Consider the following 25,476-nt stretch of genomic DNA (forward strand, 5'->3'; position numbering starts at 1 on the left):
CGTTTAGAAGATGAATGTGAAATTTCAAGTGGTAAAATAGAGGAAGTGGACAAGTCAAGGACTGAATAGATTTATGAACATTACACAATATGTCCTTTGCATTCAAAAGAAGTAATAGGAAGCAGCATTGAGTTATTTCAAATGAAAAACGCACAGGGATCTTCAATGAGTGTATGGGAGAAGAGCTTGGAAACTCGTTGTTTCCCACAGCTGTTTCCTACTGGAGAAGGTGGACGATATGATGACCGATCTGTATGGATTCCAGCTTCAGAATATTGGTCAACAAGATTATATTCTGAAGATCCTAGATTTTGACAGTGCATTCCATACATATTTCACCTTTTGTTTGAAAGTGATCTATCTTCTCTGTCGTATGCAGTGAACCACATACTTAAAACTGGAGTTCATCAATCACTTCTTTATGCGAAAGAATTTGTGGAGAAAGTTCAAGAAAGAGATGAAAATTTAGAATCACAGTTAATCAATTTGATGGCATTCCAACGTGGAACAAATGAGTATTGGTATCGTCGTCATGGAGAACTCAAGTGTATGTTACGGAACTTAGGTACACCAACATGGTTTGTCTCACTTAGCTGTGCAGAGTATGCATGGGAAGATTTGCTTGACTTTCTAAGAGAAGTGAATTCCAATATAAAAAATGCTGAACTAAAGACTCCTGGTGAACTGTGTTTATTGGATCCTGTAAAGGTTGGCAGATATTTTAAACATAGGTTTCAAGCTATGATGTCTTTTATTTGCAATAAAAAGAATCCACCTCTTGTGGAAGTTACTGATTTCTTTTGGAGAAAGGAGTACCACGCAAGAGGTCCACCTCATATACATATGCTACTGTGGGTCAAGGATGCACCTAATTTTGGAACTGATTCTGATGAAACAGTATTGTCTTTCATCGAACAGTATGTGACATGTGAGATTCCGAGAGAAGAAGGAGATAGAAGCTTGAGACAGCAAGTTTACATTTCCAAAGTCACCGTTATGGAAAGTACTGCAGAAGAAAATACAAGTCTAAAGGAAAATTTTACACCAAATGTCGGTTTGGTTTTCCATGTCCAGTCATTTGTAAAGGAAGAGTACATTCTTTTTTTTCTTCTGTAAGGAACACAATAACTCGGAATGTTATAGAATACCTACAACTTAAAAAGAACAGAAGTGTCAAAGTATATCAATGACTACAATGCAGTCATTTTAAAAATGTGGAATGCGAACATGGACATCCAGTATGTTGCAGATAACTCAATTGCTGTTGCACGTTATGTTACATCGCATGTACCAAAATCAGAAAAAACAGAAATGAAACAAATGTGGGAAGAAATTGCACAAGAGAAAAGCCTTAGCAAAAAATTGTACAGCTTTACTTTGAAAATGCTTTCCCACCGTGAAATTGGATCCTATGAATGTTCAGACCGCTTGTGCTCTTCAAGTTTATATTCAAAGTGACAAGGAATCATTTGGGTAAGTTTAGGTTTTGCCTGCTCACGGAACAGAGTGTTGAAATCATTAGAAGAAATTGAATACTTATCAGTAAATGAACCAGACAGTACAGACATTCTTAAAACTAATATGTTGGACACATACTATCTGAAAAGGAGTCAGCATCTGGAACAGCTATGTCTGTATGAAGTACTTCAACATTACAGCTTCAAAAGAAATGTTAAACAGAATTTAAAAGAAGGAAAATATGCAGTAGTTAGATGTCATGGTTGTTTAGTAAATCATGCAAAGGGTAATCTTATAAACCACAAGAAACTCAGTTGTGAAACTCCAGATAAGCGAGAAGTTTACTATTTAGCACTTCTCCAACTCTTTAAACCATGGCGTAGCGAAAGTGAATTACTTGGAGACTTTGACTGCTACGAAGATTCTTTTAATGCATGTAAAGATAGCATTGCATGTACAATTTTCCCTACATATTTAAAAATGTTGAATGATGAAGTTGAACAGGAAGAGACTATTACACCTGAAATAGCTAATGAAAGTTCTCAAGATAGTCAAAGTAGTGGTCAATGTAGTCAAGATCCTCTTGGACAACCAACACTTGAAAATGAAGCACTGATTGCTATACATGAAGTCGAAATTGCAATACAGCAAGCACACGAGGAGAATATTACATTGGAAAAATAGAGAAGAACAACTAAATGTTGAACAGAAAGAAATATATCTACAAGCGAGAGAACAGATAGAACATGGTTTGTTGCATGAAAAAAAGAATGTGTGTGTTCATCTTTTAAACCTCTTCTGATGTACATCAGTGGTAAAGCTGGGACAGGTAAAAGTTTTTTTAATTAAAGTTTTGACCAGTTATCTTAAAAAAACTACTGGTTCACATTTATGTTCTGTGGTAACAGCTCCAACTGGATTAGCAGCACACAATGTTGAAGGAGTTACTTTGCATAGATTACTGATGTTACCAGTAGAGCATGATAATAAATTACAATATCAGAAGTTGTCTGGAGAAGCTTCTCATGAAGTGTCAAGAGTGCTGAAGAAAATGAAACTATTAATTATTGATGAGGTGAGCATAGTCTCAAACTTAATACTTGCTTGTGTACACTTAAGATTGCAACAGGTATTAAAAACAGATTACGACGTTCTCTTTGGAGGAAAACATTTAAAGGTATTTGGAGATCTGCTACTACTAACCCAGTGTTTAAAACTCTTCTACATGAAGACACAAAGAAATCTCTGGGAAGTATTGCAAATGAGAATCTGTGGTTACATTTTGAATATAAAGAACTCACTCAGAATATGCGACAAGCAAGAGATGAAGATTATGCAAATATTCTAAAAGATGTAAGAATTGGTGTTCTAAGCAAATATGGTAAAGAAGCTTTTCAAAGTCGTCTACTAGAAAACTTGTTTACAAATGAAAACACACCAGCAGAAGTAATGTACAAGAAAATTAAAGAAAAAAAGTCTGTAGTTTGCTTAATGCCTACAGTGGAAGAGTGTTAAACATTTATGAAATTAGAAAATCAAGAAATAGTTCACATTGAAGCTATTGATAAAATTGAGCATCAAGGAATGACAATTCTTCTTTCAGAAAAACTACAGACTAAATTGGATTCTCTGGAAAAGTCTGTATCAAAAACTGCTGGCTTAGAAAAAAATTAGATGTATGTTTAAACTGTTGTGTAATTTTGAGGCATAATCTGAATGTAGAAGAAGGTTTAGTGAATGGAGCAATGGGGAAAGTTGTTGATTTTGTGAAATATCAAAATAGAAATGGAATTGAATTCTTGAAAGTTAAATTTGATCAGATTACAGAGGTAAAACAGATTGCGCGTTATGCTGTACGTGTTTTGCTTGTAAAAGACTTGTATGTTCGTAGAAAACAGTTTCCCTTCTGTTTAGCATATGCAATAACTATTCATAAATCTCAAGGTTTAAGTGTAGATAATGCTTTGGTAAATGTAGGAAGAACGATGTTTAAAGAGGGAATGGTATATGTTGCATTATCTCGAGTAATAACGTTGTCTGGTTTATATTTAATTGATTTTTATGAGAATAAGGTTAGTGCTGATGTTAATTGTGTAAGATAATATAATCGTTTGAGAAGGCTTTATGCTCCAAGTTTAGGTGAATATCCTATTTATGAGAAATGTGTTTTGTGTACATGTTGAAGAATCAACTATGGTTGGAAAGCAGAAACAAAATCAAGAGAAAAGAAAAGATGTAAAGAAACAGAAAATAAACAAGCGATGATGGATACCAATTAGAAAATGTTTCTGGTGTCAACTGCTATGGTAATGCTATTCTAAACGTTATATTTTATCTTGAAGATATTTATGGTGAAATTATGGAAAGTCAGGAAAAAAGATTATGTTCGGCACTTTATACTTTATTTCAAGAATTGAGAACTGATAGAAGTAAGATCCATTCTGTTTCTGGTATTCGCCAACTGTTGGATACATGTACTGGATCTTTAACGTTCAGTGCTAATATACAACAAGATGCACAAGAATTTCTGATGGTTATGCTTGGAGTACTAGAAGATGAAGGAATTCAGATTGAGAGTTTATTTGGACTCAGATACAAATGGGAATATAAATGTGAACAGTGTACATTAACTTCAAGCACTATAGTTGACAGAGAACGATTTCTATATTTGACAATACCTGAATGCAAATCTGTACCATTTTCCAAATTAGTGAAAGAAGCTGATCACGAAATGATCTGTTCTCGTTGTAAATCAACAATGCTATCTACATTATGCCTACATAGATATGGAAAATATTTGATTATAATGCTGCAAAGCTGTAGACCAAATGGAAGAAAAGTGGAAACCAAAAGTAACATTTTTGTTGCTAGTCAAGTATCTATTTCTGAAAGAACTTTTGCAATAGTTGCTATTGTTTTCCATGCTGGAAGTACTATCACAAGTGGACATTATACAGTTTATTTAAAGTGTAATAATGGTTAGAGTCACTGCAACGATAGACACTTGGAAATGAAACCGAGATTGCCTTATGAATTACCCAACTCATACTTGATATTTCTGAAACAAAGATTTTAGATACATCATTCGACCTAGTGGGAAGCTGTAAAGATACTTTAAGGAATTCATACTGGATGATTTCAAAGCAAAATTGTTGATACATTATTTGGTGTATTGCAAAATGTGAACAGAAACTACAAAGTAAAGGTAAGATTTGAAGATTGGAAATAGTACTGGATGTGTTATTTGTGCGGATTTTGTATTCTATTTGCGAGAATTATGGATTTGTTTTTTTTTAACAGTCTAGTTGATTGTTTTTTTCCCCTGCTGTTTATGATGAATCTACACTGACATCACTGTGAATAGTGAAGTTAAGTAGAAGCTGATGACAGCAAAAAAAGGGAGAAAAATTGTTTTCTGAATGTTAAATTATTTTGTGTTATTTAAAAAAAACTCACTGTAATTTGTGAAATATATCACATTACATAGCAGTTTTGCAGTTTATTTTATGTAGTTGAAAAGTTAGAAAAAGCAGCACTAATGACAAATAGTCCAACAGTAGTTTGAGAAAAAACCACAGGTTTTACAGACGTTATAGTTAGGAATTAGCATTTAAAAAACCTTAGAAATTCACTGAAAAAAACCCATAGGTTTAAGGGACGTTATAGTTAGGAATTAGCATTTAAAAAGCCTTAGAAATTAACTCAAAAAACCATAGGTTTCAGAGACGTTATAGTTAGTTGGACAATTGACTCATAGAAAACTAGAGAAATTCGCCTGTTATAGTTAGTTGAGCAAACTATAACTCGCACGCCCGCAATGTAGTGGTGATGACGTCACATATTACATCACTCATGACATGGTCAGTGACATCACTCATGACATCACTGATGACATCTCAAATGACATCACTGATGACATCACTGACGACATCATCCACGTAATAGTGTGACACCTCTTCACACTCTAATATAACTCTTGATACACGTACTCTGAAATACAGACTACCATTTTCGAAACCATAGACACACCAATACCAGATACTAGATACCCATCCACTGATTCCTATTAATATATTGTAAGATAGACATACACTCATAGAGTCACTCATACATGCTGTCACTCATCATTATATCAGTATAATCTCCACTCATATACCTATACATACATTCACACAGTGGTACTGATCCATACGGTTACTCACACATCTACTCAGTCATGCCAAAAATCAATCACACCCATGTACTCACCTATGTAGATATATACACACCACCTGCCTTATTTATACACACACCATCTTCCTTATTTATTTATATACCAACACATACTTACTCTCTTATACAATCACTAATAACAAGAACACATTCATGTATGTAGACACTCTTGCAATCACTCTCTCTCACGTATAATCAATTATACACCCCAACACTCACATCTACTGTCTAAAAACATATATAATTAGTCACATATATACAACTGAGGCATCAATTCACTAATCAACACACCTGTACACACAGTCAGTTACCCATATAGCCCTTCCAAGATGCACTTTTGCATGCATACAACCAGTGAATCAGCTATTCAGACACCCCCACCCACCCACATAGACACTCAGACACCCATACAGATACTCATACAATCAATCAAAATCCCTTTATAGACACTGATATAGCTACTCACCAACCCATGCACCTGCTTACACACCAACTGAGAGACTAATATAGACATTCACACAGTTTAGTCACTAACCAATGCATTCAGTAACATGCGTTCAATCAGTGACTTATACAGTCAGTCATGCATCTATTAAATAATCCATTCAGGCACTTCTACATCCACTCATTCTTCAATAGACCTTGGCATAGATATATATGACAAATATTTCAACTTTACAGAAACACACATTCACTGGATGATGTCATCAGTGATGTCATTGGAGATGTCATTAATGTTGTCATCAGTGATGCCACTGACCATGTCATGAGTGATGTAATATGTGACGTCATCACCAGTACATTGCGGGCGTGCGAGTTATAGTTAGCTCAACTAACTATAATGGGCGAACTTGTCTGGTTTTATATGAGTCAATTGTCCAACTAACTATAATGTTTCTGAGACCTATGGTTTTTTCAGTAAATTTATAAGGTTTTTTAAATGCTACTTCCTCACTATAACGTCCCTGAAACCTATCTTTTTTCAGTGAATATATATATATATATATATATATATATATATATATATATATATATATATATATTTATCAAAACGGAATCCCACTCGCGCTCTCGGATGGCAATTGGCAATTAGACAACGAACTTCAATCCAAACAAAAGGGAGTTTATTCACTTCATAAACTCGCCGTGACGCGTTTCGCCACTGTCGTGGCTTGTTCACACAGCGATACCCCATGAAAAGCACCATTACATACTTTCGCCTTTCATAAACAAAGAAAGAGGACTGTAACCTCGCAACATCGCTGGGAAACTCATGAGCAAAACGGTCGCCATTTTAGCAAGTGCAAAATACAATGTTACAAACAAAATATAAATGTTGAATGGCACCATTTTTTACATAGCAGGGGGCAATTTGACATAGAAACATTTGTCAGAAATTCTATAGTCATTTCGATATGGTACATAAATAGTCAGTACATAGGAAATTTGTCACAAAGTTGGTAGTAGTTCGTTCGTATGTACGAACGAACTTCACTTAATTAAGATTACCAGTATTTTAGTCGACATTGGAACGTTCCTGTCTCGTTTATATATATATATACCTTTTGACCTTGATGACAGAGAGCCCCTTGTTCTACATGATATTGCAAAGTTCCTGCTCACACAGTTACTCAGTCAAATTGTAATTCAACCCTTGTTAGTGGGTGTTTTAATGTATGTAAGGCTATCTAAGCATGGTGTCTTCATCCCTTATATCACCCGTATATTAAAATCAAGAACCATATGGTCTTATCTCACACAGAGGGAACCGTCGGATGATCTGAGAAGAATGGGCAGAGATCTCAATCTGGGTCAGCCATACCACCCTTTCTTCCTTCCTGTTAAGAAGATAATACATGCAAATGTGAATAGGTCATAGGGAAAATTATGACATCAAATTAAAACAATATACACACTTATTCATTTTGAAGATGTATTGCCATTTCTTCATCAAGATTATGGCCATTCGGAAACAGGGTACACATGCCTATTATGTGTTTCGACTCCCGTTGCCTAAGTCTTAGAACCCTGTTACCCCCTCTGACTTTGGGTGTGATCTGTTCAATAGCATAGTATGTAAGTTTTGTGGGATCTGAAAAATGATGGCTTGCAAAATGACGGGCAATGGGATATTGTCTATCCTGGTTGGTAATCGCACGCATATGTTCAAGCACTCGTTTTTTTGCCATATGCGTGGTGCTGCCCACATATCGAAGCTTACAGGGGCACTCCAACACATAGATGACAAAAGTGCTGGTGCATGTCAAGAATTGTGAGATGTTCATCATTGTTCCCGTGCTGGTGTAAAAATATGTTTTAACCATTTTGCTATTGCCACAGGCCTTGCAATGGCCACACGGGTAAAAACCTGGTAAATCAATGCCTCTATTCTCAAGATTAGATTTGAGATCGCTGTGAACTAGAGCGTCCCTGAAGCTGCGTCCTCTCCTGTACGTGATCATGGGATGTGTTGGTAAAGTTTTACCTATGACGGAATCACTTTTTAAGATTTCCCAATGTCGTTGTACAATCTTGCGGACTTGGGTAGAGTGTCCATTGTATGTCATGATCAGCCTAGCTGTTCCCTCCTCTCCCTTATGTGTTGTGATCATTTCTGGAGGTGCTAAAGTACTGGATCTTTCAACTGATTTGACTCTTTCTGTTGCTTTTTTGAGAACCCATGATGGATACCCTCTTGCTTTGAATCTTTCAATCATTATTTTTTCTTCCTTTTGGTAGTCTGATGTTAGGCTGCAGTTCCTTTTGGCTCTGAGTAATTCCCCGTAAGGGATGCTCCACTTTAAACTGTCAGGATGACTACTCAAAGCATGGAGCAGGGTATTTCCAGCTGTACATTTACGATATAAAACCGTATGTACAATGTTATTCTTCACTTGGACACATGTATCAAGATATTCCACTTTTTCTCTGCTAATCGTGCTGGTAAGGATGATGTTCTTGTTATTGTGGTTTAGTTTATCGACGAAAAGTACAGCTTCTTTCTCCTCTCCTTGCCATACACAAAATATATCGACGATATATCTAAGCCACAATATGACCCTGGTAAACTCATGTTGTAGATCTGCCCTGGCCTTGGTCTCTTTCTCCCATGCCCCCATGAATAGATTCGCGTAACTAGGCGCGAAACACGTACCCATCGCGGTCCCGTGTTCTTGTTTATAGATCCTGCCATTGAACATAAAAAAAATTGTTCATAAGACAGAATCTAATCATGTCTAAGATCATGCCTGTGTGTTCCAATAAGTCCAGACTCCTACGTTTCAGAAATTCAGCACATGATTGAATCCCTTGTTCGTGGTCAATGATCGTGTATAGTGAGTTTACATCCAAAGTTATAAGGATGTAATCTTCCTGCCATACAAGATCTGAGATTCTATTAAGAAAATCTTTTGTATCTTTTACGTAGGAGGGGAGGGTGAAGACAAATTCTCGTAAAAAATGGTCTACATATCGTGAGATATTTTCAAGGGCACTCCCTCTTGATGAGATGATCGACCTACCTGGGGGATTGTTCCTATTCTTGTGAACCTTCGGGAGTAGGTACATAACCGGTAAAATCGGACAATCTTTTTTCAAGAAACAAAATTCCTCCCACTCCACCAGGCCTTTGTCTTTCCAATCATTAAGCAGTTCCCACCCTTTGTTAACACTCTCATTATATTCAGCCCGTGTTACATTAGTATATGTTTTACCATCATTCAATTGTCTTAAGGCCTCATTGATATACTTGTCTTTAGGCAAAATCACGATGTTCCCGCCTTTATCGGCAGGTCTGATTATGATGCTATCATCCGAGGCTAGATCTTCAATTGCTTTCTTCTGAGTGGCCGTGAGGTTGTATTTAAATTTTTTCATTTTTTTCGTCCAATTATTCATTCTGAATTTCAGCATGTCTGCACTAACTAGCTCCTGAAATGTGTCGATGTTATCATGGCCCATTCTGGGGACAAAAGTGGATTGGGGTTTGAAGTTACTACATGCTACTTTATCATGTTGTACTTCTAATTCATTTAGGATAGTTAGAGAGTCTGAGCTCATACCAGTCCCATCTGGATTGTTTTGGAGCTCATGTAAAATTATCATGGTATCTATGTCACCAATGGTTAATACCTCTTCCTGTGTATTACATGATGTTTGTACTGTCTCTTTACTTTTGGGGGGTTTCAGTTTGTGCCACTTTTTTAATTTCATTTTTCTACAGAATTTGAACACATCAATTTTACTTTCAGTGTAATTCATAGGAACTGAAGGACAGAAGGATAGTCCTAAACAAAGAGTTCGTTTAACTTTGTCACTGATGGTTCTAGCACTAAGGTTAACTATAGTCTGATTTACCATTAGATCATCCATCATTAGTTCTTCTTGGAGCGAGTTTGTCTTTTTCCCATGTACTCCGTAGTTCTCTCCTCTCTTCCTTCTTTGCCTTGTCCTCTTCCTCCTCTTCCTCTGGTACCCCTTCCTCTTCCTCTGCCCCTTCCTCTCGGTTTCGGTGAGTTCTCCATTTGATTCGTTGCTGATCTTGTTGTATGCCGGTTCTCCTTCATCAACCGGTACTCGTCTAAAAAAGTGGGTTTTGGGTAGGTTGTTCTTTCTGTGTCCGAGGTCGAGCTTTCTGATGTTCTTACAAGCGATTCTTCTGTATTGGTATCGCTGGCTTCAGCGATGTCTTCTACTTGTAAGCTCTGTTGTTGATTAATGTTGACGTTGGTTTCAACTGTATTCCTCTTCTCATACAAATAGTCATACTTTCTACTGTATGTAAGAAGTCTGCCAGACTCATAGTCCCCACAGTCTCTGTGCAATTTCCGTTGTTTCCTCATCTTGATATCTTCCTCCATTATTTTTAGGCGTTTTTTCATTTCTTCCAGGAATTTGCCAATTGTATCTTGGTCATCATGGCTGTCTAACTTTTTCTTGATTTCTTCCATTTCTTGTTTGATCTTATCCCTGTCTGACCAGGCATATTTGACCAATATTATTAGCATATTCCTCGAGCTGCAGGCTGAGTTCGCTGACCACTCTTCCAGCATTTTAGAGTCAGGAGAATCATACGAGGGGGTTATATATATTCTTAATCCTCTGGGTATCATGGATTGCACAACACATAAGGGAGAGGAGGGAACAGCTAGGCTGATCATGACATACAATGGACACTCTACCCAAGTCCGCAAGATTGTACAACGACATTGGGAAATCTTAAAAAGTGATTCCGTCATAGGTAAAACTTTACCAACACATCCCATGATCACGTACAGGAGAGGACGCAGCTTCAGGGACGCTCTAGTTCACAGCGATCTCAAATCTAATCTTGAGAATAGAGGCATTGATTTACCAGGTTTTTACCCGTGTGGCCATTGCAAGGCCTGTGGCAATAGCAAAATGGTTAAAACATATTTTTACACCAGCACGGGAACAATGATGAACATCTCACAATTCTTGACATGCACCAGCACTTTTGTCATCTATGTGTTGGAGTGCCCCTGTAAGCTTCGATATGTGGGCAGCACCACGCATATGGCAAAAAAACGAGTGCTTGAACATATGCGTGCGATTACCAACCAGGATAGACAATATCCCATTGCCCGTCATTTTGCAAGCCATCATTTTTCAGATCCCACAAAACTTACATACTATGCTATTGAACAGATCACACCCAAAGTCAGAGGGGGTAACAGGGTTCTAAGACTTAGGCAACGGGAGTCGAAACACATAATAGGCATGTGTACCCTGTTTCCGAATTGCCATAATCTTGATGAAGAAATGGCAATACATCTTCAAAATGAATAAGTGTGTATATTGTTTTAATTTGATGTCATAATTTTCCCTATGACCTATTCACATTTGCATGTATTATCTTCTTAACAGGAAGGAAGAAAGGGTGGTATGGCTGACCCAGATTGAGATCTCTGCCCATTCTTCTCAGATCATCCGACGGTTCCCTCTGTGTGAGATAAGACCATATGGTTCTTGATTTTAATATACGGGTGATATAAGGGATGAAGACACCATGCTTAGATAGCCTTACATACATTAAAACACCCACTAACAAGGGTTGAATTACAATTTGACTGAGTAACTGTGTGAGCAGGAACTTTGCAATATCATGTAGAACAAGGGGCTCGCTGTCATCAAGGTCAAAAGGTATATATATATATAAACGAGACAGGAACGTTCCAATGTCGACTAAAATACTGGTAATCTTAATTAAGTGAAGTTCGTTCGTACATACGAACGAACTACTACCAACTTTGTGACAAATTTCCTATGTACTGACTATTTATGTACCATATCGAAATGACTATAGAATTTCTGACAAATGTTTCTATGTCAAATTGCCCCCTGCTATGTAAAAAATGGTGCCATTCAACATTTATATTTTGTTTGTAACATTGTATTTTGCACTTGCTAAAATGGCGACCGTTTTGCTCATGAGTTTCCCAGCGATGTTGCGAGGTTACAGTCCTCTTTCTTTGTTTATGAAAGGCGAAAGTATGTAATGGTGCTTTTCATAGGGTATCGCTGTGTGAACAAGCCACGACAGTGGCGAAACGCGTCACGGCGAGTTTATGAAGTGAATAAACTCCCTTTTGTTTGGATTGAAGTTCGTTGTCTAATTGCCAATTGCCATCCGAGAGCGCGAGTGGGATTCCGTTTTGATAAATATTGAAGTGCCGGTTTTGCTCCGCCGGTCTCGCGCCACCCTGCAATTGATTGAGGATACAAAAGGAGGATCTTGGTTTACATATATATATATATATATATATCTCGTAGACACTATGCTTTAGTTCTAGGGGTAGGAAATAAGACATTATTATTTTATATGTTAAAACACCATACCCCAATTCTAATGTCTGAGGCTGGAGTTATGATATTATTTATTTTTATCATTGCATACTAAATTTAGATATTAGTATTTTTACTGTCTTGAATGAATTTAGTGATGTAATTTATATTTGAAATCAAATGTATGCAATTTTTATGCCATTTTATGGGCGAATAGCCCAAATAAAGTATTATGATGATGATGATGATTTGAGTGAGAATAGTAAATCTAGCCACTCCAATGTGAGCAGCAATAGGGAAAGTGTTGGATTTTGGAATAGTATATCTACCCCTCCAAAGTTCAACACATTTCCTGCTTTTCCTTGCATCAGTGAGGGAGTAGCTAATGTAAATTCTCCAAAGTCCAACAGTTTCCCTATTGTTGCTTAGATTGGAGTGCGAATAGTAAATCTGACCCATCCAAAGTCCGACACTTTTCCTGCTTTTGCATGAATTGGACTTATAATAGTAAATCTGACTTCTTCAAATTTCAACCATTTGTCTACTGTAGTTTATTTAAGATTGTTTTATATATTTTTAATATGTTTGTTGATATTTTGAATTTTTCCATTTTATATAAAAATATATAATAGTACATTCTTACTTACTTTTTGTTGATTGTGTATTGATTTTATTTTTTATTAAATATCATTTATGTTACTCATATATATGTGTTAATTTTCATATTTAAAGAATTGTGAATAATTTTATGTAATTTTTAAATTGTTCATATATTTCTTAAATTGTGCCCACATATACACACAAACACACACACATACATATATACACACGTATATATATATATATATATATATATATATATATATATATATATATATATATGATCCATTCCAAACTTCTGACACAAGGAGAGCCTCATCCTCTCGGGTCGGGGCCTGTTAAAGGTGTGTCAGACACCTCTAGTATTCCGCAGGACACACGAATCACTCCGCAACGTGAGACAGGCCACACCAACTGTGCTTGTTTCATTCATTTATTCGAGGCAAGGTAGGCATGACGCGTTTCAACTCCAACGAGTTTTAATCATATGCAGGCATTGATACGTGTGTCCTGCGGAATATATATATATATATATATATATATATATATATAAAAACGCAAGGATTGCCCCAATGTAGATGTCTCACCAAAAGGAGTTAGCGCACACCACCGCCGGCAGGTACTGTGTCAGCACATCACAGCGCCTCCATGTGCAGCCAAACGCGTTTCAAGCCTGTTAGCTCTTCGTCAGTGACAAGTAAATGAATGCGGAAGCAGCGGTAAAGGTCACCAATTTATTTAAACCATATGAGTCCCGCCCCAGTGGGCGCAAGGCATCCTGGTCAAGGTAGTCCCAAAATGGTTGCCCAGTACTCGGTTGGCGTACTAACCCCAGTGGGTACCGCAAGCTTCCATGTCTCCAAGTGGATGGGGGTGAGGTGTGAGTGCTAGCCAGTTCCTTATTTTTACCCCGGCAGTGAGGCCTCCTGTGGTCCCAACAGTGCATGCGGTTGCATACACCCGGGATCTGCCTTTCCAGCAGCGGGACATCTACGCGGCCGGACCAGCCGCTCTACACAAAAACGCAAGGATTGCCCCAATGTAGATGTCGCACCAAAAGGAGTTAGCGCACACCACCGCCGGCAGGTACTGTGTCAGCACATCACAGCGCCTCCATGTGCAGCCAAACGCGTTTCAAGCCTGTTAGCTCTTCGTCAGTGGCAAGTAAATGAATGCGGAAGCAGCGGTAAAGGTCACCAATTTATTTAAACCATATGAGTCCCGCCCCAGTGGGCGCAAGGCATCCTGGTCAAGGTAGTCCCAAAATGGTTGCCCAGTACTCGGTTGGCGTACTAACCCCAGTGGGTACCGCAAGCTTCCATGTCTCCAAGTGGATGGGGGTGAGGTGAGAGTGCTAGCCAGTTCCTTATTTTTACCCCGGCAGTGAGGCCTCCTGTATATATATACACATTAAATTCAAAATGTGCATTAATAACACAAACTGTTCATGTTAAATTATATTATTATATTGTAGGTTAGTATTTTAAATAAAGTCCATAGAAATCTATATTTATGTATATCTCAATATAATTGCCTTTCGATATCTGATCCCAAATATTTCAATATGTTGGTCGTTTGCAAGGAAAGGGCCTAATTAATGATGTTTTGGCATATGGCAGTGCAGCAAGCCACCTTGCTGCACTGCCCTACACCAAACTGAAAGGGCAGGAATGCACCGTATTTAAGCAATACGGTGCATTCCTGTCCTTTCTGCCTGCGCTGGTGCCATTTTGGCAGCCTAGCGCCAACTTAGGCACCCTTACACCATGCTGCAAGGGTGCCTCTGTTGCAGGCAGAATTGTTTTTACACAGAAAGGAACAACTTCCTGCCAAAATTTATCCTATGAAGTGTCTGTCTCTTTCTATGTGTGCTGCAGAATGCAGCACAAATGGAAAGAGTAAAAAAACAAGGAGAAATAAACATATTTCTCCTCATTAAGCCTCACCTTGGGAAGTATACGGATTTGTTGCTTCTCCAGATTTACAACCCTTTGTAAATCTGTGGAAATGTCAGATTCCATGGGTGTTGCGTGGGAAATCCCACTGCAATGCCCACGGAATGCCTCATGGGTGCATAGTAAGGCAAGGCAGCTCATTATTTATGTTGCCGCTCAAAGCTATGCAAGAGGGCTTTGCATGGCTTCATACATCATCATGAGAACCCTGCATCACGCATGTACCACTTTAAGTGGCACAGGGATCTAAAATATAACCCCCAAAGTTTGTAATCTTGAGATTTTGTTTACATTGTTTCTGTTTCTGTACTGGTATTTACATTTTGTTGTGTGTTTGATAAGCTCTGACATCTTACACTCTTTTCTTTCAAACTCCCTTGTACCACAGCAGGATTGTCAGATTACAAAATAGGATATTATTGCAGACAAAGAAAGAAAAGTAAATACCAATCTCCATTTTAAAAGTTTACCCAGCAATGTTTTGGAAGACAGCCTGACTTTTGACCTTTGTCTTTGAAAGCACAATGAATGTGACTAGATATAAGCAAAATGTAAAGGCATCTTTATTGCTCATTTACCGCCTGCACTCCAACATGGTTATTTTGTGGGTGCTACAGCATCCCCGGCACCTGTAACTCTGGTGCCTATGAATAGAGGAAGAAGCGGAAAACATCAAGAACTTGCAAGGCTGAATCACCTCCTGCTTCAACTCTTTGGTCCACCTCATGCACAGCAAAAAAGCAAAGAGAAGAACACATGGTATACAAAGGGACCCAGGATGGCGAAAAAACACTGCAAATAACTAGAGCACAAGTGGAGATTGAGCCAAGACAGAACAGGCTTGTACATCTCCAAATCCACTCTGAGAGGCTATCACCAACAAATCTGAAAAACCAAGAGCACATCACTCACAGACTGTATTGACGCTGCCAGCAACAAATACCACGGACAAGACCACAATCCCCATTAGGTCTATCCACTCAGAGCCCTGACAGACCTTCTGCCCTATCCATGACCTCATAAAGGAATTCACCCACATCAGCTCTCACTCCCATACTCAACACCTCCATCAACTCAGCCACCTTCCGTGACAACTGGAAACACACCACTGGAACTGTCCTTCTCAAAAATCAACCAAGGACCCAGCTAAGCTCAGCAACAACATACTGATATCCCTCCTACCATACTCAGTCAAGCTCTTAGAGAAGCTCATCAACAGATTCCTCATCAACCTCCAACTCTTCAGAAGGAGACACACTGCAGATTCAGGCCTAACCACAGCACAGAAACAGCACTCATCAACCAAACACACAACATTCGCATGATACTGGACAGAGGAGAGATGGTAGTCCTCATCCTACTAGAACTCTTGTTGGCTTTTGACACTGTCTTTCTCTCCATCCTCATTGGACAGCATCAGGAGATTGGCATTCAAGGACCTACCCTCTACTAGATTTGTCCCTTCTTTATGGGAAGAATACAGATAGTCTGCCAAGCACCATGCAACTCGGAGGGTCTTTTCATTCTTTCCTTTTTTCTTTTTGTTTAGTTTTGGGTATAATCTGAGCTTTCTCAAACTCAGTGATAGAGGCTGTTGATAATTTTTCTATGCACTGTAATTTTTCTATGTAACGTAATGTCTTATTTATATGTGAAAATATTGTAATTTTATGTACTGTTTTCTGTGGTTCGTAAAATGTGTAACGTTCATGTGAATAATATGAATTAGTTCATTGAAAACATATATTGAACTCTACAAAGAAAAATAAAACATTCTAAAATTACGTTTTTCAATCACTATGAGTGTCACGTGTGATATTTGGGAATAACACTTTGGATTGTTATCAGTATTGGCAACTGTTGTGATATATTGATTAAAGATTGGTCCAGCCTTACTGATTAAGGGCTAGAACCCTTTATTGATTAGACATTAATTGTTGTGACAGTTCAGGCTTTTTATTTTAGTCTGCTTTGACTAAGATCCTTTTAGGGGTGTAGAATAAGCCTTAAATTATTGAAAGTGAGCAAGGGTGCTGCTAAGTAGTACATTCATGAGAATGTAGTGCATTCCATATTAGGCAAGTTGCCATGTAGAAGAAAACAACTCATGTCAAAAGTAGGGGTTGATGAAGAATTCTGCTTTGCCGGCAGAGTTTGCGGAGTTTTGCCCACTAGCGGCTCCCCATCGGTAGACCTCCTCCTGGTAAGATTGCTCATCGTGGGTGGTTGCGGCAGGTCTTGACCGCTCGTGTTGAGAAATCTGCCATTCATGTTGAGGAAGCTGCAGCTCGAGTAGAATGTCTGCTCGAGCGGCAGAAAGCAGCAGCGTCCTCTGGCACGACGTGTAGTGCCGATTGCGCTGATTTTATAGCACGGAACAAACTCCTGGTGCTAAAAATCTATGCAAGCAGCTCCACTTAACAGGCTCACCCGCTAGCAGGACTCCGTGGAGCGCGATGGAGTTTTTCTGGCACTTTGCGGAGTTCCGTAGAGTACATCTCCATGAACTCCACCCAGGCCTAGTCTAATGAGGTGTCGTTTGTCAGACGTTTTGCCCAAATACTAGGGGTGGGCGGAATTTGCGAAATTAACTTTCGCAAATTATCGCGAAAATGTTTAAAATTATCGCAAACAAGCGGAAATATCGCGAAGATGCGAAAGTTTTTTTCCGGCATGTTCGCAAGATTTTCTGCATGGTTGCGGGTCGTCAACTTACCCATGTGGTTGCTTGCGGGCGCGGCCATCTTGTTTTGAGTTGTCTCGCGGTGCATGATCGCGAGAAGAAAGACGTGATCGCGCAACGCATGACGTCACTGCGGGCGCGAACTGTCGCGAGACAGCGCAAATGGCTAAAAACAATACAACATCTCATGGAGAACACGACCGGATCAAGAAAACTTGTCGGCGAACGCAGGGATTCAGGTAAGGCGATCGCGCGCACGCGAGAATGTATTATTTTACAGCGCGAGCAGAAACAAATTATCGCCAAGCTGCAGAAACCGGAAATTTTGACATTTTCGCGCTCTCCGCGGAACGCGAAAATGTCAAATTATCGCAATTTCCGCGAACGGAACAAAATTTTCGCCCAGGCCTACCAAATACATGAAATGCCTAATTTTTATATTGTTAAATATTTGAAAAAATTCAAGAAAATATATTTACACAGAGGTATATCATAAGCTTAAATTTAAGATTAAGAATATGATTGCACCTTGATATCCATAGTATGAAAAAGGAAAAAAATCTTTAAAGAAATCTTCTCTGATGGAACATAAATTACTTGAAAGCATTCACATACACTTCTAGCTTGCCAAATGAAATATTTTTCATCATCTTAAACTACAAAAGGCATTTAAAAGAAGCATTCTTTCTCAATAATTACAAGCTGAGATATCAGGAAGTTTGACTCGTAGTACAATGAGGAACAGCATTCTGTCATAAATCTACAAGCAAAAGAATGAGGGCCACTGTACAGATAGTAGTACAATCAGATTATGAAAAACTGTGAAAAACGTGGAGGCAGACATGTTTAAAGAAATTTGTGCCACACTATCAGAGGTAACTGCCTGGTAGCTGCAAACATCCTTTGCTAACAAATATTGTTATCAATGTCAAAAATACTTCACCAAGTAAAGTTGATGCCCCTCCCCTATGATGGCACCATGTTTCTCTGATCAATATATTAACATTTAAGGGTAAGAAGGTTAGACAGTTTTGGATTAAGGTCTTGAATACTTTGTGTAACATGCTGCCTATGCACGAAAATATTCTGTATACTAAAATAATTTTTTGGGTTTGCAGTTTAAAATCTCACTTTCCATAGCCCCATGGTATGCTGGCACACCTAATGCTTGGGAAGTCCATAATGTAAGTCATAGGATAACTTGAAGTAACCATGCTGTCAGTTTATGTTAGTGGGGTATGTCTTTCTCAGGGGTACATAAGATTAGACCCAAGCAAAATTATTGCTGTGCTGAAATAATCTGGTGTCAAATCTGACATTACATTTATTATGCGAAATGCCCGATGTTGTGCAATTACGCCATGCAGCATAGTTTTCTCTCTGTTTGAGAAAAAATCCTTTTGCACAGGGTCAACATGAATGAACAGAAAGTAGGCAGCGTGTGAGATTTAGATCTATTTGTAGTGCAAAATAAAGTTTAAAAAAAATCTTTAAACTTTTAAAAAATATATAAAGAGAGTTTAAAATAAATATACAGTTTAAGAAAATGAACTGAATGGTAAATTATTAAATAAAAAACACATTGTTATGGCGGTGAGTCATTTTGTGGATTATATTTATAAAAGGTTTAGGTATCAATAAAAGTTTAATTTTTTTAATTATGTAATTGACATTTTGTGCTCAAAATTGCATTTTATTACTTCCAGGTTAATGATGAATATTTTTAATGAATTTAAATTTATATCACACATAGGGAGATATCCACTTCTGTGGCAGAGATCTCCAGCAAAAAATGACAAATTACTAGTACTAACTTTAAACTCATTAAATCTCCTGTAGGAGGGTCCACCACCTAATTTAAGGTGGTGGAGAAATGTAAGTCTACACTAAGGGTCCTATTATGATGTTGGTCAGATGACAGCCCGACTGACATCGTAACAGAATGGAACCCGCCCGACTAGCAGTTCCACCTGCCAAATTGGGATGTGACAACCCTATAGTAATTTTTCCATTGCAGGGCTGTAGGGCAGCCAGGAAAGGGCAGCAGCACAAGCTACAATAGAAAAATTGATGTTTTCAAACATTGATTCACCTTACGGCAGGCACCATGCGGTGCTTGCCACAGAGTGCATGGATGTTTAGAGGGGCACCATATGTGCCCCCCAGGCCTCATAGCATAGACCGCAAGGGAGTAGGGTCTTGCTAGGGGACCTCACAGTCTTTTTTCAACAGCCTTTCTATGGAGGTCGGATCACCATAGAAAGGCTGTTGGAAATGTGCATCGGAATCCCCACGGCAATGCTTGAGCAGGCATCTCCTCCATTTTGGGGATTATGATCTGCCCTCCGCCCCAATGGGCTTCTGGAGCCCATTGGAAGCAGAGCTGAATTTGCCCACGGATTTCCCTCTGACCACCAGTATCGTAATACAGTGGTCAGACGGAAACCTTTGATGTCAGACGGAAAGCCTCCGATGAGCTGTCAGATGGCTTTCTGCCCGACATCATAATGAGGCCCTTAGATGTAAATCTCCACTTGCAAATCGTGAATAGCAAAAAAATGGAGAGCTGCATTAAGCTATAGGAGTAAATATACATGTGAGTAAATATGCACATGCATATTTACCTTTGTGAATCAGGCTATATGTACTTTTGCACATACAAAAAGCTTTTGTTCAATCGTAAGTGGAAATCACGAAAGAAAATTCCAGGAATACCCGTGGGAACCTGTTACTATTGCAGCTCCCATGGTTCTTGAAACTGCAAAAATGTCAGAAAAGTGCCCAAATGCATTTTATCTGAATGCTTAAAGACTATGGTGGTCATATTTAGTTTGGCATTCAGGCCACCAATCATCTAAGGCAGCTGAAGTGCCGCAGACATGAGGTCTATCACCCATCAAATTGAAGGTTTCTTGCCGTGTCCGCAGAAAAAAGAGCTACTGTTGAAAAGAGTGCACCACTTTCACTCCCACTGCAATGCAGGGTGAGCTGCAGTGTCTTTGCAGTTGTTTGGCATTTTTACTGTTTTTCAGAAAGAAACCCGAAATAGAGGTCTTGTTCCTGAAAAACAAACAAATATTCCTGACACGCAAGGAATTTGTTTTTTTGGGGCATTTCAGCATTTTTCGTGTATGCAGTTGCCATGGTTTACAAAGCAATAGAGAATATGAGAACAAATTGCACCATAATGAAAACCCTAAATAGGGCTGTTGACAGCTCTTTATTAGATTGTCCACTGCCCAAAGGTATACAAGGGTGGAGTAAACTGGGGCTCTGCTGTAGGAAATCAATCAGATCCCCCATGCGCTAATGAGGTTTGGGAACCAAATATTTGACGGAGCAGGACTTCACTGGTTTATGGTGCATGCCCAGCATCTGCCAACCCCTAAATTGCCCCTTTATCTTTATTACATTACTGAACATTTGTTCCAGTGCCTTTGAGGGGGCAATTCTTAAATGAGTGCTATCAATTGCTCGAAGAATCTATGCTAGAACTATTAAGGCTTTTACACATGAAGGGGATGGGCCTGTAACACCACCCAAACTAGGCCACAACAATAGATTTAAACAAAAAAATGTTTGGGTGTGCAAGTTAGAAAATAGCATTTGGGTAAAAACCACTTTGACAACTAGAGTGGTTTTGGTGTCTTTATTATCCCATCATTGTTCAATTAATTTTGAAAATACAGGGTCAACATTTAAATCATGTCAAAGAAAGAAGAACAATCAATTTGGTAATTTGTCAGAACATCAATAACAAAAAACATTTAACAATTGACAGTTACAAAACCAATAAAATCACAACAAATCACAATACAAAAATGACCAGTCCTTAAGTTGTGAAAGAAACAATGGCTGCACAGATTATTTACAGTGTTCACAGCTGCAGCCTGCCACAACAAGCTAGTCAAAACAATATAATCACAACAGGCTAATTGCCCTGTCTGCGCACTGAGTTACTCTGTGGTTCAATGTGAGCTGCGACTAGCTGGATCAGGTCGACGCGTTTCGAAACTCTTATTTTGTTTGGCGTTCTCCTCAGGACCAGGACTTGGTCAGGCACTATAACATATATTAAAAAACAGAAATTTGGATCAGATTTGTGTCACAAAAATGAAACACCCCTACCAACCTTATTTTACGAGTGGGTATGTCCTTACCATTCATGAATGTAGAAAGAACAGGTGGCGGTTACAAATTGATGGAACTTAAGAACATGTGAGTAATTAAGTTTTCTACAGAGGATAGAAAAAAATTAAGAGCATTGATAAGCCGTGAGTCATTCAGCTTATTTAGTGGTGCACTCTATTAAACAGCAACAAGTGACTTCAAAGGAACTGTACACACGGCGCAATAGCAAGCGCTCGTGATTCAAATACCTTAAAGGGTAACTTTGCATAAATTGACTTGCGTCATGTGTAGTGGAGTGAAACTCCGATGAGCGTTTGTTGTTTCAGGGACCATGGTGACCTGCGTGACCAAAGTTAATGTCAGTGTCTAGCAATGTGCATAATATAGAAACCGCACTTGTGACAAAGATGAATAATTAGTGTAAATGACCTTTGTTGTTTTCAATAATGGGAGCCTCAAGCGACGGAGAGCTGATCGGTTCCTGTTCTGTTTAGAAAAATCCTGCTCGAAGCAGTGAGAGAAGTTGTGTCAGCGCTTACGGTTCCGGATTTATTTTGAAACAGTAATTGTAACATAGCGTGACTCACTTGTGTTCGTGTCAATCATCGGCTCCTCAAGCGATGGTTCCCGTGCTGCTTTAGGAAATACTGCTAAAAACAATGTGAAAGGTTGTGTCAGCGCTTACGAGTCCAGCTTTGTTCCTGTCGGTATGCAGTTCTAATGCGAGTACGCTCTCGGAACTTGCCTGTGTTTGGCAGCTTCTGAAGTTACGGCGTCCTTCGCAGTCTTTGCATCCACTGCATTTGAAAATTGCGGAAGTGCCTGCCGGTGCAAATTAGACCTAACTTGTAGATTTTGTCAGTTTCAGGACGCAATGCATGATGGAATTTAGAGTTTCGAGTCGGGACGAAGAACCGCAGTAGATGCGTTGTCAGAAAAGGCTTAGTGGCACATGGGACTTAGAGTCTATTTATCTAAGACATTTCATTAAGGCCCAGCGAGGCAGTGTTAAATCTCATAATCAAGTTTGCTTCTCTTTGAAGCAGTGTTCTTTCCAAATCACCCCCTCTGGGGTTGGGTTTAATCACGCTGAGTATGGTCCAACAGAAGTCTTTCTCAGTATGTTGGAATTCTTGAATGTGTGTGACAAGAGGGGCATTGGGAACTTTGTTTTTGATCCTGGAGAGATGTTGGGATATTCGCTGCCTGATTTCTTGCGATGTTTTGCCAATGTAAATCAGCGGAAAGTGGCAAGTGATGGCGTAAACCACATTTTTGGTTTTGCACGTAGAGATTTCATTGTGTTGAGGCACCCATTATTGAAACGAACAAAAGTGAGTTACGCCTACTATTCATCTCTGTCTCAAGTGCGGGTTCTATACTATGCACATTGCTAGACATTGACAATAACTTTGGTCACGCAGGTCACCACGGTTCCAGAAACAACACACGCTCTTCGGAGTTTCACTCCGCCACACATGAGGCAAGTCATTTTATGCAACTTTACCTGCTAAGGTATTTGAATCACAAGCGCTTGCTATTGGGCCGTGTGTACAGTTCCTTTGAAGTCACTTGTTGCTGTTTAATAGAATGCAGCACTAAATAAGCTGAATGACTCATGGCTTATCAGTGCTCTTAATTTTTCTCTACCCTCTGTAAAAAACTTCATTACTCAGTTCCATTAATTGGTAACCGCCACTGTGTTCTTTCTACATTCATGAATGGTAAGGAAAAACCCACTTGCAAAAATAAGGGTGGTAGGGGTTTACATTTTTGGGACATAAATCTGATCCAAATTTCCGTATTTTAATATATGTTATAGTGCCTGACCAAGTCCTGGTCCTGAGGAGAACCCCAAAGAAAATAAGGGTACCGAAACACGTCGACCTGATCCAGCTAGTTGCAACTCATATTGAACCACATAGAAACTCAGTGGGCATATAGGGCAATTAGCCTGTTGTGATCTTATTGTTTTGACTAGCTTGTTGTGGCAGGCTGCAACTTTCAACACTGTAAATAATCTGTGCCGCCATTGTTTTTTTCACAACTTAAGGACTGGTCATTTTTGTACTGTCATGTGTTGTCATTTTATTGGTTTTGTAACTGTCAATTGTTAAATGTTTTTTTTGTTATTGGTGTTCTGACAAATTACCAAATTGATTGTTCTTCTTTGAGTGACATGGTTTAAGTGTTGACCGTGTATTTTCAAAATTAATTGAACAATGATGGTATAATAAAGACACCAAAACCACTCTAGTTATCAAAGTGGTTTTTAGCCAAATGCTATTCATCTAACTTGCATACCCAAACATTTTTTCCTTTAAAAACTATGAAGGCAGCCGTTACTTCTTTTATCTTAAGTTCGGGTACTATTGTAGGGAATAATATGTAAAAAGCCATGTAAAAAGTGCTCGTTTCATATTGTATGTGATATTCACAGAAACTTTTAACTGGCAAATACAAGCTGTTACACAAGAGGCTAATTGCTCTTTTTATGTTGTTGCGGAGCTCAAGCTTGGGTAGACATAAAGAAAATTCAGAATGGTTTGCTGAGCAAGACGATTTATTATCCTTTATCTGAAGGAATACTATTACCAGTATTTTAAAAGATGCTTAGTTTTCCCTCCCCTCATTGTTAAAATATGCCCATGTACTTTTATGCCCATGCCCATGTGCCTGGATGAGTTCTGGGCCAGTCTGATCCACCTGGCCAAAGATGATTTCTTTATCACAAGAGTACTTTTAGCTGCATGCACATCTTTAAAGCAGTAGGAAGTAGAAAGCCAGATTACGATAAAAGCCCAAGCGAGGTGATACCGAATATAAGAATTATAAAGAACCTTGTTAAATTAACACCTCAAATGAATACACGCAACCTGAGCATGCACTAACTCTATTCAGAAAACTGTATATAATCATGCTAATGGGACTAGTAGGAAAACAATAATAATAATAATAAAATTCACCTTAAGCACAATGCAAGACTGACATGTTATACCAGACACACCAGTCACACAATACTAATATGCAAAAACACAGCCACCAAATGAATACAAGGACAACTGGACAACCAAACAAAATATCATACTCATGCATGATATGAAAATGTTTCAGTGCACACATCTATAATCACCTCGGCCAAAATCTACCAAATCAGTGTCCTTAAGGTAATGCATATTTATAATAAAATTTTACAACATAAATATATTGAACATAAAATTGCACTACAGCTTAATAAAGCACTTAATTTGCTGACACTTTAAAGTAGTTTGCCAGGTACTTTGTATTCATAAACATTGTTGCAAATACATAAAAAAATGTATACCGAGTGATAATATCACTGTGCACATAACACAATAAGGCAGACATATGTTGTAAACCTCAAACCACCAGAAATTTCATAAGCAACCTTGAGGTGAATATTTCAAGCTGCTACTTACTAATATGAACCCATAGATGGCTCCTCACTGGACATATATTGTCTGCAACTTCTGCTCTTTTCACAAAGAGCCCCATTGCCTTTTACTAGCTTTGATACTGAATCAAACGTTGATTGCTAGCAGGCTTATCTCTCCATATCTAGAAGGGGTCTCCATTATGGTTCATCCATTCCTAGTAGTAAGGTGCATAGCT

This window comes from Triturus cristatus, chromosome 3_1 (genome assembly GCF_964204655.1).
Source record: "Triturus cristatus chromosome 3_1, aTriCri1.1, whole genome shotgun sequence".
Lineage (NCBI taxonomy): Eukaryota > Metazoa > Chordata > Amphibia > Caudata > Salamandridae > Triturus > Triturus cristatus.